The sequence below is a fragment of the Mastigoproctus giganteus genome, chromosome 4, assembly GCF_048544385.1.
Source record: "Mastigoproctus giganteus isolate SK-2022 chromosome 4, ASM4854438v1, whole genome shotgun sequence".
NCBI classification, from domain to species: domain Eukaryota; kingdom Metazoa; phylum Arthropoda; class Arachnida; order Uropygi; family Thelyphonidae; genus Mastigoproctus; species Mastigoproctus giganteus.
This window is the reverse complement of record NC_143578.1, coordinates 50,567,314-50,584,509: the sequence shown is the minus strand read 5'-3', so window position 1 is coordinate 50,584,509 and position 17,196 is coordinate 50,567,314. Positions and strand designations below refer to the sequence as shown.

At 38.8% G+C, this 17,196-nt stretch overlaps 1 protein-coding gene across 1 annotated transcript in view; it reads left to right on the top strand.

Annotated features, from left to right (window-relative positions):
- Positions 1-16,172: 16,172 nt before the first annotated feature.
- Positions 16,173-17,196, top strand: part of LOC150086717 (uncharacterized) — a 35,357-nt gene continuing 34,333 nt past the window's right edge. The window contains exon 1 of the mRNA XM_090371543.1: positions 16,173-16,891. The gene's annotated coding sequence lies outside the window, so the exon portion shown is untranslated. The remainder of the gene's footprint in view (positions 16,892-17,196) is intronic.

Here is a 17,196-nt window from a genome sequence, read left to right as displayed (position 1 = left end):
CAAAAGTTATTTTGCCATGCTTTTAAGTTGAAAAAGTCAACTACTGGCATCTTTGTGATCAAAGAGAACATCTTAATTCAAAGACTATATTAAGACAATATACTAATAAGTCAGTATATTGTCTATTCTCTGCTTGATTTGCCTGTTTGCTGGGCGAAAAACCGAGTTGCAATCCTCCTCTGAGATCAACTAACACAGCCATTATCAAAAAAATAAAATAAAATAATAAAATAAAAAAACCAATTCCTCGCATCACTGACGAGATTTAAACTTAGGACGTTTTTCATGCCCCGTCTGGGGAGGAATGCGATTATATCCACTGTGCTATTTTATATCCAGTTGTCCTAGGCCAAGCAATTGTGGAAGGGATCCAGAATTGGAGTCAAGGGCCCCTGGTCGGCTGTTCTTGAAAAAATACGATATGGTAATATCCATATTGTACTTGTTTTTATTTCTGAGCATTGTAACTCCTAACTCAACGGGTGCCGTACCTTAAGGGACTGGATTTGCTGACCTAGCCAGGCGTAAGATCCGCCACTAAAGGGGAGGAAAGGCAAGCAGGAAAAGTTGTGGTTCTTGTTCGAGGATTTAGCAGCATCACCGACTTAGGAGCATATTGTGCCGTATATGCGTCTGTTATGTGATCGATTTGCCTGTTTTCTGGACGAAAAATGGGCCGATTTTCGGAAAGAAAACCACGCAACTCTCTCCTGAGACCGACTAAACTCATCCACTGTGGGGGTGGGGGAAGCCCATAAAAATTCCTCACGCCACTGACGGGATTCGAACCAGGACCTTTCCCATCCAGGGTGGGGAGTACTGTGCTTACTACTCGCGAGATGGAAAGATAAATCGAAAACAAAATAGAAAAAAAAGAGAGAGGTCTCGGTAAAAAAGTACAACAAAAAAGGAAAAGAAATAAAGTACGACGAATGGTTTAAAAGAAAAAAATATCGAAATTAGCGGAATATTGGGGGAAAATGAAAAGGTTTAAAACAGAGACAGAAAAAGGAAGATAAATTTTGTTAGGCAATTCGTATGCAAATGATGCCAGCAGAAATCTAACAGCAAACTCCTTTTGCAGCGCGCAGTATTAACGAGATCAAGAGAATAATCGATAACGCTATTTGTAGGGTATGTTACTGCTTTAGTGGAACCTCCGGACGTTCTAGAGGACAAACCGCATTCTTCACCGTGTCTATCTGAATCCGAGCTCCTTTTCTTGTATTATCCGAGCGAACGAGTTGCAAGTATATTCTCTATCTTCAACAATACCCAACGAAATTGAAAACCTCCCCAGCAGGCAAAATTTTAGACATTTTTGTTCGATGTGAACTCTACCTGACCTTGACTGTGTGACTGTGGTGGGCTTAATGTGCGCCGTACCGGTTTCCAAGGTATGTTACGGCGCAACCACTAAACGGGAGCTCATAGATAACGCTCGTGTGACGACCTGATGATGTTAAATGACAAGTCACAGTATTTTTAGCAACGGTGCAGTTTATTCGATTATATTGTGCGACTGATCGCAGATACCAAAGAATTCCTATACCATGTACCGAATGTGACTTTTGTAATTCTTGTACGTGGAAATTTTAAAGAAATTGGTTGGTGTTTTATTATTATTCTCAAAAATGTGTTTCAGCTGGATGGTTGGTTTGCGATGTTTCCAGTAAACGTTGAGGAAAGTACGGCCATTAAGGCATCAGTATATTGAGTGTCTGTTAAAAAGTGCATTCTACGCTGATTCTTACGTTTTCTAAGGAAAAATCTGATCTGATTACAAAACGGGGAACCTTGCAACCCTCGAACAGACCGAATAACTCGGTCACGACTGAAAAAGCAACATACATATAAGAAACAGATGTCTGTTTTTCATTATTTTCACAACATAATCCCCAGTCTTTTCAGCATAAGACTTCCAAAGCTAGAGAGGCGATTTTATTTCCAGAAAGAAAAAAAAAAAAAAAGCCGTGTGTGTACTCTGTACACACGAAAGATGTTTTATTTTATGTGAAAACATCTTTGACGAAAATCAAAACCGTTTAAATTTTTAAAATCAAACAGCTAGAACCAAACTTATGAACGATGTAACGTTTTATGCTCACGCCCGCTACTTACTCTATCGAATCTAAGTTAGGAACTGAGTTAGCGTCATTAGCGTAATTTAGGAAGTGGCTTCATTTACGTTAGTGCTGAGTTAGCGCCGTCAGCGTATTTTGGGAAGTGAAGTCATTTCCGTTTCGCATTTACCAATCGGTTTTACTTCAGTCCGAAAAATTTAGTAGGTGTCGCCAAAGATGTTTTCACGTCAAAAAAGGTCTTCATCAGCATAGTTTTTCTGAGATCTACATGCTAGCCAATTTCACACCACTTCTGCGACTTAGTCATCACAACTAAATCGAAGCGCTTTCAACTTTCGTCTTTAGAACTGCTTTAACAAAAATGTGTCCATAAAGTCAAAATCCCAAAGAGCCAGATCAGATTATAAAGGATGAATGCTTTGGGAATGTTCTAAGATTTGAAATTCAACTTTTGAACAGGTACCAGTGGCTTTAACAAGGCACGTGTGGCCTGGCATTTTCTTTCCGCAATAAAATTCCTTAATGCAAGCAAACCGCTTTTTTTTATTCTCTCTGATTAAAGATTACAAGTTCGTACCATTACATGAAATTACAAACACAACACGCTTAAGCCTCAGTCTTAACACACTTTGGTGGATATTGTTTACAACCTTCGTCACTGACAGCGAAAGTTAACATCAAACTTGTTATACTTCATTAATGTCATCAGCAATATCAAAGACAACGAGACCCTTTATGAACCCTAATGGAAGATGTGTCTCGTAAATTCCACCCTGTCAAGATGCTCCAACGATTTAGGCTTAATCAGGAATTACATAATTTTCCTAGACACAGATCTTTAAACTTAAAGTCTGTAATTACCCTTTTCACACTCGGAACCACGTTTGTAAATTAGAGAAACAGTTGTATATCTCCATTCTATTAGGACTACACATGGGTTAGAGATTCACGCATTATAAAATTTCTTCAGCAATCCCTTTTCAGTATTCACACACGTCTAGAATCCAATATCTATTATGTGGACCAATACTCGTATCAAGCCTAACAGAAAGCCCACACAAGAATACTGATACAAAATTATTAATTTGCATATCAGCTATCTGTTTTAGGATTAACAATGTTACAAAAAGCTATCCTCTACTAGACGAATACTGTATAGTTTCTTCCTACTAGCGAATTCACTTGACGACAGGGAACTCTTCGCCCTCTTTGCTAAAGACTTTTCCAAATCTGCCTCAGTATGTATTACGAGTTGAGCATACGAAGGCAGATTTGGAAAAGTGATATGAAAATATGAGTGGCTTCTACAATTATTTCTTTGAACATTTCCCATTTGGCATTTATACTTGTTCGATTACCGACTATTAATGCAAAGACGTTGGAGCGCACCTTTCCAACAAACACAATACAGTTAGCAAACATGTACCAAATAAATTTTAAGAAGTTCGTTGAAGACAAAGGATAAATGCAACACAGCATAAATAGCCTATAAAGATTTACGTAAAACAAAGAGATATGGACAGAGACAAAAGAAAAAAAAAAAAATGGCGCCTCCGTAGCCAGGTGGGAAAGAGCAGCAGTGCGTAGCATACGCTTCTTGATTAGACCGGGGTTCGAGCCCGTCACCACCAAATACGGAGCATGCGGAAAGGTCAGTGAATGACCACCGCATATCCCGGAGCAATATGGCCTTAGTTGCTAATGCTCCAAATAACAAACAACAACAGAGACAAAAAAAGACATCGTGCTTCTGAAAGGATCCAAAGACGGGTAACTCTCCTGACAAGATCAGCAAAAGGGCGTCGATATGAGGAAAGACTTCGAATATGTGGGTTGCAGAGCTTGGAAACTAGGCGCCTTAGAGGTGACTTGATGAGGTATTTAAGGCTCTGAGAGGCATAAGCAAAATGAATGAGGACGAAATTTTCACGGTTATAAATGATTCCAGAACACGGGTCAATTTCAAATTACGGGGGGAGATGTTTAGACTGGATTGCAGGAAGTTTTATTTTAGCCAGCGAATTATAAATTACTGGAATAAGTTACCTACATGGGTGGTATAGGCTGACAGTTTGGAGAAATTCAAAGGTCAGCTGGAGAATTACCTACGGGAAGAGGGAAACGCATAGGTTGTCTATTTCCTTTTCTCTTATTAATTTTTATTATTATTGTTCTATTTTTATTCTTATTATTTTATTTTATTTATTTATTAATTTTTTTTTGTAGTGCAGTATAAGCCGTAGGCTTCCTCGCACCATGTGGCCATTGCTAATACTAATACTAAAAAGTGAAACCAAGTTGTTTGGTGGTGTGGTGATTGCACAAACATAACGTTATTTCTGGCCTTTTGCAGAGTTCTGTAATCAACACAGTGTACAAAGGCGGGGTTGAACTGCCGTTCAGGTGCCATCCTATATAAGATACTATACATGTCTTAATAGAATATAATAAAATACGTAGAGTATAATATTAGTATCAGGTGGTTCAGAGTCTCGTATCGAGACAGTACGTGCTCCATTGGGACTGGCCCACCTTCCCGTGGTGTGGACGAATAGCCAGAATCATCTGTCCAGGTGACTAATGCTTCTGGATAGCCAAGAGGCCAGAACAGAACACACACATAATACACACAAACCTACGTCACACACATCTGGACCGTTTGTAGTGATACTGATCTTCACAGAGATACGAAGCGGAGATGAATTCACGTTCTAGGAGCCGCCCCTTACAAAAACACATGTCCATTAGTATTAAGCAATGGCCACATGGTGCAAGGAGGCCTATATCTTATGCTGCACCAGCAACAAATGAAATAAAATAAAAATTAATAAGAGAAAAGGAAAATATGCACCCCCTTATTCCAGTAATTATAAATTACTGGAATAAGTTACCTACATGGGTGGTATAGGCTGACAGTTTGGGGAAATTCAAAGGTCAGCTGGAGAATTACCTACGGGAGGAGGGAAACGCACAGGTTGTCTATTGTAAAATTTTGAAATTAAAGAAAAAGAATGCAGGAAGGAGGCGTTCTAAAAAAAAAAAAAAAAAAATTCAAAAACCTGGTCGCCATGCCTCCCGTTACGATGCCACCTGGATACTCCACTGCATGTAGGTAACTTATTCCAGTAATTTATAACTCGCTGGTAAAAATAAAATTTCCTGCAATCCCCAGTCTAAACATCTCTCCCGTAACTTGAAATTATGGCCCCTAGTTCTAGAATCATTTATAACCGTGAACATTTAGTCCTCATTCATTTTGCTTATGCCTCTCAGAACCTTAAACACTTCAATCAAGTATCCTCCAAGATGCCTAGTTTCCAAGCTCTGCAACCCACATATTCGAAGACTTTCCTCATATGGACGCCCTTTTGCCAATCTCACCAGGGGAGTTACCAGTCTTTGGACCCTTTCAAGAAGCACAATGTCTTTCTTTAGGTGAGGTCTCCATACTTGCACACAGTATTCCAAGTGTTTGTCATTTGGTTTTTAGGAACATTAGCAACTAAGGCCATATTGCTCCGGGGATAATGCGGTGGTCATTCCCTGACCTTTCCGCATCCTCCGTATTTGTTGGTCACGGGCTCGAACCCCGGTCTAATCAAGAAGCGTGTGCTACGCACTGCTGCTCTTGCCCACGGAGGCGCCTTATTCCAAGTGTGGTCTAACAATAGTCTTATATAAAAGGATTATGACGTCCTTATCACTACTCGCAATTGTTCGACAAATCATTGATAGGACGCCATGGGCCTTCCTTGCAACCACAGTCTACAATGCTCGGAGAGCTTCATATCTGACCACATCGTACCTTTCCTCCACTACCGGCTTCAGTTCAACATAATAAATTATAATGTGATTAATGCATATGTAACACGCTTCTTGATTAGACCGGGGTTCGAGCCCGTCACCACCAAATACGGGGGATGCGGGAAGGTCAGGGAATGACCACCGCATATCCCGGAGCAATATGGCCTTAGTTGCTAATGCTCCTAAAAACCAAAAACAACAACAGCATATGTAACAAAACTTTGTATCGGGGTGATCACCAAACTGATTAAATAAACAAAATAAAAATAATTCAATAAGAAAAAGTTTTAAAAAATAAGCCGTTTTTGTTTTCCAAGAGCATGCCTAGTACCCAATAACAGGTATGGGTACTAGGCACGCTCTTGGAAAACAAAACAAACAAAATCACATTATCGGTTATTAATTTTATTTATTTATTCATTTATTTATTGTACCAGGCGATCCTGGCCAGTGTTTGGCAACCCAGCCATATCTTTATTATAATCTTATCGCATAACCTTTTATCTGTTAATTAATTTTGAATTAATGTTAATAAAACTCATTGTGCAGTCAGATATGAAGTTTTCTGAAAAGTGCAGACTGCCAGAGCAGCTCATGAGGTCTTGTCAATGATGTAGAGGAATTTTGCTAGCAGAGATAAGGAGGTGGTTATCCCTTTGTATAAGGCAATGGTCAGTTTGTTTGTTATTTGGTTTTAGGAGCATTAGCAACTAAGGCCATATTGCTCCGGGAATATGCGGTGGTCATTCCCTGACCTTTCCGCATCCTCCGTATTTGGTGGTGACGGGTTCGAACCCCGGTCTAATCAAGAAGCGTGTGCTACGCACTGCTGCTCCTGCCCACCTGGCTACGGAGATGCCCGCAATGGTCAGGCCACACCTTGAGTACTGCATACAGGTCTGGAGGCCTCATTTTAGAAGGGAGGATGTAGAGCTGTTGGAACGAGTACAGAGAAGGGAAACGAGATTGGTAAGGGGAACATAGGGTTGCTCTTACCAAGAAAGGCTTAAGTTCAGAAAATTGCAGCGTCTGGAGACTAGGCACCTCCGATGTGACCTGATTGAGGTGTCTAAGCCCTTGAATGGCTTGCTCAAATCCGATGGTATTCTTCCTCTTGCTCAGATTAGGCATCTGTGAAGGCATAAATCCAAATTGAGGAAAGACAGTTGTAGAATAGATGTACGGAAATCTGCCTTTAGCCGGCGGGTGGTTGATTGTTGGAACAAAACTTTCATCTGTCAATTGTGGAAGTTAATAGCTTAAATAAATTCAAGGAAGAACTGGACAAACGTTTGGCGCGAATGGATGGGTGAAATGGGAAAGGGGGGGGGATATATATTTTTTTTTTCTTTTTTTTTTTTTTGGCTGATGCTGTATAAGCTTGCTTTCTTGAATCACATGCCTCTACTAATGCTTAATACTAACTCAAAAACCAGACATCTGGTAGTTCAGAATTTGGCGCACTAGACAGTTGCCTATGCTGCCTTAGCGTAATGCTGATTCTGTTGCGCTATCTGTGCAGCTTTTCACTGGATACAATTGGACTTTAACCAAATGTCCTTGCGGATAGCACAGCGGTTATAATAGCCGCCTTCCTATACTTTGTGAAAAAGTTCTGGGTTCGAATCCCGTCATTGTCGCAAGAAAATTTTACCTGCTTTCATTTCACAACGTAAGTTCTGGCTCTTGAGCGAAAGAAGCATACTTTTATCTCCAGAAAACCTGGATATTTCATCAAAAGACAGGCAAATTAACCACAAAATACACACAATTCACAGACAAAATGTACTGACGCCTCATAGCCTTAGTTGTTTTGGCGAATAACCCGCACAGACTTTAATTCAAGTTTAAAATAACAAAGAAATCTTTTGCTGATTCGTTTTAAATACGATTTACATGAAATAAATGAGGGAAATATATTTCTGTCCCGTCTCAAAATTTTCCTTTAGTTTCCAATTAATATTGTTAATATTGATAGCGGCATTGGTGATAAATATGACTTCAAAAGTATAAATCGATAAAATTAATAGCAGAAAACGTACCTGAAAACGTGTTACTTGAATTCTTTCTCGATTATTTATCATGTTTATCCATAAAGGAAAGCCAACCCCAGCTGCAGAATGGAATGATTCACGCGCAGTGTGTAAACCTCAGTGGTCAATATATTGTGGAGTTACCTCAGCAACAAATGAGTTCTCATTTGTTGTTCCATAAAGTAAGCTTGCGAAACTGCGAAGCAATTTCTAAATGGACTGCAAGTGTGAAGTCATTTACAAGAAAAATTGTTTCTACGTAGGAATATTTACGCATTTTGTTAACCAGAAGAAGAAGAAAAAGAAAGTAATAATGATTACATAGAAAAATCTTCAAATACGGGAGTAAATGACGCATAGGACTATTTTAGCTGTGCTATTTTAACAAAGCGATCTCCCCAGTTTCCTTTTTGGTAGCCAAATATCATTTAAAAAATAACATTCATGACAAAATATCAATCATAATTTAAGGGAATTTTTTTATTTATTATTTATTTTATTTTTTTGTAAAATATTTGATTAACACTCAAATTTTTAAATAGTTTCAAAGGAATTATTAAAAGCCCTATTCAGCTGAAATTTAACATTTTGAAAATAACAAATTTTCATTCTAAATCTGCTCATTTGTTAATAACTTTTCCATATACAGTACTGTATTTATTTTTATGCTGAAATGATCAACAATAAACACGTTTTATTTTTACTATTAATACTGTAGATAACTGTAATCTCTGGATGCTTTTTCATAAGCGTCTATTATTTACTTTAATAGTATTAATTATATAAAATCGTTCTACATTCAACTCTATGGACAATAAAACTGGATGTTTCGAGTCTGAGCACTTTACGCAAATATAAACGATCCAAGAAAACGAAAATGAAGTTCTAGAGCAGTTATTTTTCATAAACCGCTGACACTGACATTACTGGCAATTTGCCAAATGTGTGTGTGTGTGTGTGTTCCAAGGATATAACTTCCGGTATTTAGGAAAACAGCTAAGAAAAGAATCGATCGAACTACCAACGTATTCTGGCTATTGGAAATTGTGAAGTTCGCTTTACAGGTAGAGACGGTACTTAGGGGGTGGCGTCCAGGAAAACTCTCCAGGGACGCAGTTTTGTTTGCGCAGGGTAGCGCATGTGCAGCATTCACAGGTTCGTGTGAATTGAGACTAGGGAACGTCTAAGGATTTTTCCCACTGGTTCGTCTCCGGGTTTGCAATTTTGGAAAAAAAAAAAAAAAATATATATATATATATATATATATATATATATCATCATCAGCCATTTTCAATCCACTGCAGGGTGAAGGCCTCTCCAGCAACTTTCCAGTTCCTTCTGTTTTGAGCACTGGCCATCCATTTACTACCCACAAACTCATATATATATATATATATATATATATATATATATTAAAAAAAAAAAAAAAAAAAAAAAACTGTTTCCGATTGATTATTGAAAGATGAGCCATTCCTAGTTATTAGTAATAAATCCATACAAAAAACTACGGCAAAACCGTATGTGCCTTTGATATTAATTACAAGACTTCATCTAAGAATGAGAATATGAAAATACAGTCGCGTTAGTTACCATTAAGTTACGTTAGTTACATTAACGAAAAGGTTAGTGCACTTGCAGCATGTTTTTCCGTAAGGGAATTGCCAAATGGTAAAATGACATCGTTTTTATCATATCTCATATTGTGAATCACACAACGAGTTGCCTGATATTGTTGAGTTACACTTCGTAACTGGGTTGTCACTATTGCAACACCGGGGTACCTACCCATCCACCGATGATAGGCCAAATAGACTTGAAACGGCCATCTGGGTGGTGGTGGTGGTATTCACCGAGAATAAGTAACAATAGTCTTCACCATTGGTGAAGCGTTACTTATTCGAGGTAGTGCAATATCAGGCAACTCATTGTGAAGGTATTCACAATATGAGATATGATAAAAACGATAATATTTTACCAATTTGTTAATTCACTTACGAAAAAACATGCTGCAATTACACTAACCTCTTCGTTAGTGAAATCTTTACGTAGGTTGAGACTATAGCCCTACCAAACCCTTGCGTTATATTACTAAAAAGAAATCAAACTTATAAGCAATTAAGTTAAAGAATCTAGTGATGCTTTAAAACAACCTCACACAACGAAGGCAGTAGCGTTACCTCTAATTAAAAGCGAATTTTACATTGCGTGAAGGATAGTAATCTGCTGTGTATATGATGGTGGGTGAACGTCCGCGAGGCGTATCGTTCTTTAATTTTTAGGATTACAATTTCCAACTATCTGGACTGATTATATCGAACTTCATCAGATATTTATTTACAACTTTGCTTCCCAAAATGAGATAAGAGGTCCGAATTCGTGCAGTCATTCTATACAGTCCTCCGTGACAGCTTAGTCAGCACGATAAATGACCGTCTGCCACTCGTTTGGAGAGGTCTGGGTTCAATTCTCGCAATCAACTAAAGGAACTTTTGAAGTCCTCTTCAATCGAGATTCTAGTTAGCTAATCACAGGTGGAAGGAAATAAGGTTTTCCCCATGAGTTAATCCGGATCGTCTTTCAGCTTACACGACATGAAAATCGGTTCGTGTATACACACTTCTACAGACAACTACATACGCGGATATAAGCAACAAAACTGTGTGCCATTAAAATTCTAACTTGTTATTCTACGCAAACATAACTTTTTTTTTTTTTTTTTTTTTTTTCCCGCCTTTCACTACAGTGAATTTTAAATGAAAGATATTCGGAAAGTTTCCCGAAAATAAGAGTTAGAGAATAATCATCATTTACAAATCAATTACTGCACCCCGTCCGGTACCGTGAGTCAGCCACGTCAGAAGTTTTTGCACGTTTAAAATATTCATAATGAGACAATGGCTCTAATAGAAAGACGGAAATTAAACAGCAAAGAATTTTTCTTTTTAGTTCTTTCTCTACAAGGTGTATTTGTTTTTGGCTTAGACATGGTTTCATTAGAGAAAAATCGATTCTAATGAACGGGCCGCAATTCCACATGAACGTGAGCAGACAAAACCGGGATAGCGATACCTTACTTTAGTAAAATCTCAATAAAGATCCGGGTGGCGATTTTTCAATCGGAATTCGTTAAATTAAATGAGCACGGGGAGGGGCTTAAAAAGGTTATTCCTTCGAAACAGATAAAAGGTGGTTCAACGTACTTTGAAGAGAAAGTAGAAAAGGTATTAATCTATTTCGGTATTCCGACGATTGGAAAAATAAATCCATCAGCCACTAAATTATGACTTTTCCGCATAATGGTAGCAAATGAATCATTCCATCAGAATAAAAGATAAGCTGAGCAATTGCTAGCAATAAATATAATGCTGACGTGTACAGCACTTATAAATTCGTAATTGTACCTACCGTGGAAACGCGTGATTTGTGAATTTTTTATTTTTTTAATAGTTGTTGCGAAGGCATATTACGAATTCAAATTATTATTTTAATGGCATCGATGCCATTAAAATAATATATCCGTACTATGAGCATTGTCTGCAGAAGTGCGTGTGTATGTCCACAGGCTGATATGCATGTTCTGCGGGCTGAAAAGCCGGAATAACTCAAAGGGAACCCTACTCCCTCAGCCTGAGATCAACCTACTACAGCCTAGATTGAAGGACTTTAAAAATTCCTCCAGCCTTCATCTGAATCACCTGGGAATTGAACCCAGGTCCCGCCAAACGAGTGGTGGCATACGGCGATACATATAGACTAAACTGCCACGAGGACAACATATACAGACTGGAAAACTGTGGGACAGGCAACTAACCGTCATAAGCAATGTGGCGGAAAACAAAAAGTTGATATACGAATGAGAAAAGGGTGGAACGTCCGAGTCACTTGGAGTACAACACCAGGAATCAGACCCCCTTCCTGTCGGATAATATAGCGTACCTCGATTAATTGGGGGTTGCACAGCTGACATCCAAGACGACCTTCCTCCATTCACCTCAGTTAACTTCACATCACTGACAACGGTGATTTGCATGGTGCTAGAAATGTAATTGAATAGTCAACAAAAAGCGGGCTGGCCTAACAAAACACTTCCCTTTAGAAGAAAAGCACTATCACGTTTTGGGGAATGTTTTATTAAGGGGTTCAGAGTACACCTCTGGTACAAGAAGTTGCATAACTACCACACCGTCAGAGGGAGACCTGAAGAGTAAGGCAGTCCAGAAGATTAGTGTGGCATGGTTGTTAAAGAGCACGGGAGAGCCTAGAATTTGCAGTTTCGCTACTGCATACAAGTACTGCCATGTCTGATAGATGTACTATAAATATTGCTGTAGCTATCAATATATCACATATCAATATTTCTAACTAGTACCATGCTACCGAGCGAGATTTGTCCAGATACGCTTCTTAAACTATCCGGAACACTACTTATCCCTTGGCTTGCTACCTCCCAAGGTCCAAATCCCAACTGGAATCTGTGGGATGATGTTGGTCAGGCCAGCTAGTATCATATAATTCAAGTTCAGTAGATGTATAATATGTTGCCAAAAGTATTGCAACACTAAAAAAATATATTTTATGCAAACTACTGGTTATGAAAATATTGTAGGGGGGTAGTGCAAAAACAGAGGTATGAGATTCTGCAATGACGTTGCATAACACAGATCTCTCATTTGCAATCCTGCTTTTTAGTGCTTCCCACCATCACCTGTACATATTTAAACGAGCTCAACAAATATGAACGTCGACGGGCGGTGGGAAACCGCACACCAGCGCTTTGTGTACGACAGCTTAGATGAGTGTTAAACGCCAAAGCAACTAAGGTTATGAGATGTTACTATATTTTCTCTATAATTGAGCGTACCCTTCTGTCAGTTTGCTGTTTTGCTGGACAAAAAAAAAAAAATTATCCCGAACTTCCAGGAAAAAGAAAAACTGTACACCCTTCGCTTGAGACCGACTAACTCAGCCACACTATTAAAAAAGCATGTAAAAATTCCTTGTGCTATTGACGAGATTCAAACTCGGGCCTCTAACACCGGATATGTAAGGACGGTGTTTATAACCACTGTGCTTTCCACGAGGGCAGGTGTATGAAAGATTTCAAAGCTTCTGAACATTTCGAAAATTTTTGTCTGGAACAAGGCAAACTGGCGAGCCGTTTGCCATACTATCAGCCAAGAAGGCCGCATATTTGATAAGAGACTTCCAAATAGCGGATTGTGTTGTCAGCGTCTAAAGGATCAGCAAAATGGTTTGAGAACGCACAAGAGTTGTCAGTACATTTATTGTAAGCTGAACATTTTCAGAACCCAGACCCTGGCACAACAGAATCACTGTGGGATGAATCGAAGACGTGAAAGAAGACTCGTCCATTGAAGCCAACGTGACTTACCCGATTATAAACAATTCTGCTGAGGTAATTGAGAAATGTTTGTGTTCAAAGTGTAAAACTAAAATTACATGCTGTATTAAAAATTAAAGGGAACCTACATTGTATGAAAATCATCTGTAAACAGTCGTTTTTTTCTCTTAAAGTCACATTAATTTTGTTAACATAGCATATATTGGATTAGAGAGCAATTTATTCTGATTAGCAGGGAAAAACATCGACAATCAATTCTAAATTTTTCGCTTTTAAAAGTCCTCGCTGGTAGCACAGAAAATTTAACCACTGTCGTCCCCGCACCGGGCAAAAAAAGGCGTGGGTTCGAATCCTGTCAGTGGCAAGAGGAATTTATGGGATTTTCCACAACGCGGCTGAGTTAGTTGGTCTCAGGCGACGGTTGCATCATTTATCTTCTGGAAGCTCGGGTCTTTCGTCCAGCAAACAATCAAATCGACAACAGAATACACGCAATTTAAATTCGATATTCGCCTCACTGACTCAGTTGCTTTGGTGCACACACTTATAAAAGTTGATATTTCAAACATCGCGGAGGTGGTGGTGGTTGTATTAGCGTTTTAGGAGCATCAGTGACTAAGGTCATATTGCTCCAACATCGCGGAGGAACAATAAAGCAAACATTAAGCTGCTCTAGATAGCCTGTCTTATGAGTCAGCTGTATTGACGTGTCCCATCAAATAAACGTACTTCTTTGATCAAGCTCATGCATAAACTTATATTAGCCATTACGCCTCCCTTTCTTGTAGCAAACAAGTTCTTAGATATGGACCACATAAATAATAATCTAATCGAATTCAAGTGTCATAATCTAATGGACACACCTCAGGCTTCAGTAAGCATTGTGTGTTCATTGTCTGGAATCCCTAAGGTAAAAACTGAAAAAAAAAAAAAAATATATATATATATATATATATTTATTTATTTATTTCTCCAACCAAATCTGCATGCATCTATTAGATGGACAAAAGTCTATGCGGATTTTAAGGGTACAATTAAAACATACGTTAAAAAATAAACAAATGCACTTTGTTTTCTGTTATCGTTAAAATAGAAGTTATAAGCTCATAATGGATGATAGCAGCTGTATTCTACAACACACACCTTCTGCTGAAGTGGGGGCTTCGATACACGCACACAGGTTCACGGAATTGCAACCAATAATGTCGTCATTTGGTGTTGCTGACGTAAGCCATTTTTTCGTTGCGAGTTAACAACCGGTTGAAAAATGGCTCATTACTGGTGACGCGAAAGCAGCGGCAAGCAAATTGATAGTTTCTGGAAGTCGTCGGCTGAGAGCTTAGGTATAACTCATTCGCTAAGTTTGTACCACCTTTCCCAGTTGATGAAAGTGCACACGAAGGGTTTTATCGCTCACATTGAATTTTTCTGCAAGCACCTGGCATGTTTTGCTTGAATCCCACCCAGTGGAAGTCTTCAGTTCCTTGTCATCAATGGCGGTCAGTCCTCCCACACGGGATGCGTCATCAAGTGATTCATCTCCTGATTTAGATTTTTTGGACCATTTTTGGGCTGCGCATTCGCTCACTGTATCTTCTCCGAATACCGTGCATATCTTACGAGCTATGTAGAGTGACTGTAGTTGGAGCAGACATCTCTTAGTCACTTTTCACCATTCTACTGAAACGCACCCTTAGCTAGGCATCAAAGTGACCCAATTGTACTTTCGACATGTATCGACGAATAATTGCTATCTACAAGGGGCTTCCACATAATTTTTGTCAAACCATTAACCTTGAAAAACCGTACGAACTTTTTTTTTGTCACCTAGTATATTAATTAAGTAACCTTGTTAAGCATGTTTGAAAATGTGAAGGTGACAGCACTTAGATGATTCGCTATGGTGGAGGACAACAGATCGAATGAAAGGCCAAATACAAACGTCAGAGATGAATAAATTTAGGAAGAAAATCAAACAATTAAAATAAATTTGCACAATGATTATCATTTAGCAAAAAAAAAAAAAAAAAAAAAAAATGAAATAATGCGCAGTATAAATTTTAACAAATCATACTTTACTTTACACATAACTTATCGTCGTTTTTCACAAACCGGACACCATCGATAAACTTGCAATGTGTAATTCACATTGTCCTGAAAAAAAGACTGTGCAACCGGACTCGAAACGTTAGCCTTGTTCTGTTGTATAATGCTCGAGTGACTTACTATTCCGAATTTGAGCACCAACAAGATTTTTGTCATTAAATTTTGGTTTTGCATTTTTGTTGCTTAACATTTAGGCACAACTGTACCGTGAAAAAAAAAAATCTGAAAACAAATGGCGCAATATATATTGTAAGCATGTGTGAGAGAAAGGATCGTCACTGATGGCCTTTCCACTTGAGGGTTAGATGAAAACGAGTCTTCTCTGTGTTTTAAAAGTGACTTCGGTGGGGGAGAGACCAGAGAGAGAGGGGGAACACAGAGAGAGAAGCAATAACAGCATTCCAATTCCCCTCCCACGAATATCTAATGGCCTTTCCCTAACCCACATTCTAGCACCTCTAAAAGACATTCCACCCAATTCTTAAGATTGTTGCAATCGGTTAGATATCCCAAGCATTTTCATGTAAACTGCCAAACGAGCATTCTCCGTTTCCTCTGTCGCGTAATTTTTAGACTGCTCTTCTCGACCTTAGCATTCCAAGGTCAACACAGTATTGTCTTCCCTACACATCCTTTGCTTACCATAATCTCAACTTCATCCCTAGCCACTGACGTAAAGAATTTTCAAAAGCGATTAATCGTGAAAACTTGCCGACAAAACATCTGCGCAGACGCACCTTAACAACGATACGTTGTGACAATCGAGCAGCGAATTTTAGTTTTAATTGTGACGTGTGCACGGGACTGCGTGGGTAGTTCGAACAAGGCAGTCGAATGATGATAAACTTCGCACGGAACGCTCAGAAACAATGAAAGATCAGCGCGCGCCAGCCAGACTCCAATCGGCTTCCAGTTGAAAGATACCAAAATAGCAATTCGGTTATCTGTGAAGTAATAAGCTGTCATCTGCTGTTGCTCATTAGAGCTCGCATTAGTTTTTTAAAGGAGAACATCCCTAGATTTCCCAATATCCACCTGTTTCAATAATGCTCTTAATGCGATTAAAGGAGAGTTTAAAATACGGCTTGTTGAGCTTCCAGAAATGAAATTGTTGCCAAGGAAACGCCCACATGCCGTCCAGTCACGGATGAGCTAACGTCAGGCAAGGAAGCTTTGATGCTTGTGGCTGGCGCTTGTGCGAAAATCGTTCAGTGTCACCGCCGACTTGGCCGTAGGAGTCGAGAAACTGCGTTCGCCGTGTGTGGTTCGAGGATCAAGCAATAATGAAGAGATGACAGGAATATAAAGCTTCTTTTATGTTCTCGTTAAGAACTAGTTATTGACGAAGAAGTGAATGAAAAGAGGCTCGCCACAATCGGACAACTTAGTGAGTTCTCCGGAAATGAGAATTACACTCGTTCAAAACGTTCCGGAAACAACGCTCAGATGTGCTGTCCGCGTTCTAGCTTTGATCGACGCTACAACACTTGGATGAAAGTGCGGTAAAGTATCCGATGGAGTTTGTTCCTTTCTTAGCTGAAATGTCTTTAGAAATAGATGGTCCCATCCCTGAAAACAGTTTTAATCAATATTTCTTTTAACGTTTTCGTTAGCTTCTTACGATTATTTGTGGTTTTTGTACTAATTTTAAATTTAAGGACATTAAAAGCTACTTAAAAGAATATTAGACATCAAAAAGAAGTAAAAATGAGATCGACAAACAAATTATAAAATATCAAATTATGAATACCTATCCATGCAAATACAATTAAGGGTTTCAATAGCAGATATTATTCATCCTATAAGA